At 31.9% G+C, this 1,566-nt stretch overlaps 1 non-coding gene across 1 annotated transcript; it reads left to right on the forward strand.

Annotated features, from left to right (window-relative positions):
- Positions 1-447: 447 nt before the first annotated feature.
- On the forward strand, positions 448-563 carry LOC143651143 (U5 spliceosomal RNA). Its single transcript, XR_013159876.1, has one exon. It is a non-coding gene; the product is annotated as a U5 spliceosomal RNA (small nuclear RNA).
- Positions 564-1,566: the final 1,003 nt, after the last annotated feature.

A 1,566-nucleotide genomic window follows, 5' to 3' on the forward strand; every position in this document is an offset into this window, starting at 1 on the left:
ACTTTTGGTATTGCATATGTTTTGTCCAATTTTGTAGTTGTTTATGACAAGATGGTCATTTCAATCCACCTACTCTGTTGAAGTTCCATGATCAGTTATTCTTTACTTGCTTGAATCTTGCTATTTTAATTTAATTCTCAGAAAGCCAGGGATTTAAAGTATATCCAAAATATGCTAACCAACTTCTAAAATCAGAATCAATTAGAAAATTCAAAAAGGATTATGTTTGATTTCTGTCATTAATAAAGAATATCATTGACTTACTTGTTGGAAATGGCAGTGGAGTCATATTTTATAAAGTAGATGCATTAAACAAAATTATACATAAAACTATAAGTTCTGTTTCAGAACAAAAGCAAAGAAGTCATGATTTTCTCAAATTAAGCAATTTTTTCCTGGGTATGTGTGTCTTGTCTAACAATATTTCCATTAAAAAGTCTACAGTTTGAACTCTGGTTTCTCTTGAGATTGTATAAATCTTTTGCCTTTTACTAAAGATTTCCATGGAGAGAAACAAGCATGAGTTCTTAATCAATTTTTTGAGGCTCTGTCTTTACAGAGCTTATTAAGGCGTGTTGTAATAAAAAATTTTGAAAGTGAAAAAAAGTCTCTAGTTTGATGCATTCTTCCTCATTAAACTCATCCTTCCTCCTTCCTTCTTTTTTGTATTACTCTTTCAAAGCATCCCTCTTTCAATCTTTCATCTCCTTTCCCTCCCCTTCTTTATACACTCCCCACATTTTTTGTGTTGAATCCTTTTCATTCTTTGTTTCTATTTTCAGGACTGCATAAATAGTCTGCTTCTCTAAAATGATGTTCTCCTCTTTTGCCTCATCAATGACTTTATATGTTTACCCTGCTGGCTCAAAATGCTCTGGACTTCCTCTCTATACACTCTGTAGGTATATCTACTCCTTTAAAATTAGCTAAATGTAAATTTTATCACTGTCCTTAATATCACAGTTGATGTACTCATTGCTTTTTCTATGATCATCTCTGATCTCCATTTGGGAATATTCCTGACATAAATGGGCTAACCCATGAAAGTTGAAGACATTATCTCAGACATCTGGACAGAGTTGCAGTTTTAATTAACCTTTGGACAATTTATTTTGCAGATGAATATTTAAGATAAAGAAGGCCAAACTGGAGGAAATAAAGAATCTTCTGAAATGGGCTTTAAAATAATGATAGTAATAATAATAATAATAATAATAATGACTAATATTCCCTATTCTTTTATGTAGCATCCATGTAGCTATTAAATCACTGCTGCTAATTCATTAATTTTCAGAAATGTATTCATTTATATGAGGCAGGAGAATCTTGCTCCCTGATAAGTACTTCATATTTCGATTCCAGGTGAATAGAAATTGCATGGAAATACAGGTCATAAAAAAAATGAAAGCTGCAAATAAATAGGCTCCTGACATTCAGTAGAAATGGCAGCTTAGATGGAAGACGAAAATTTGGTTTATATCCAGCTTTGGATTCATCTGCGAGATTATTGGAGAAGTAATGAAAATTTATCTCCAGGAGTCATATAATACCCATTACTTAAGCAGT

The sequence above is a fragment of the Tamandua tetradactyla genome, chromosome 11 (assembly GCF_023851605.1).
Source record: "Tamandua tetradactyla isolate mTamTet1 chromosome 11, mTamTet1.pri, whole genome shotgun sequence".
Lineage (NCBI taxonomy): Eukaryota > Metazoa > Chordata > Mammalia > Pilosa > Myrmecophagidae > Tamandua > Tamandua tetradactyla.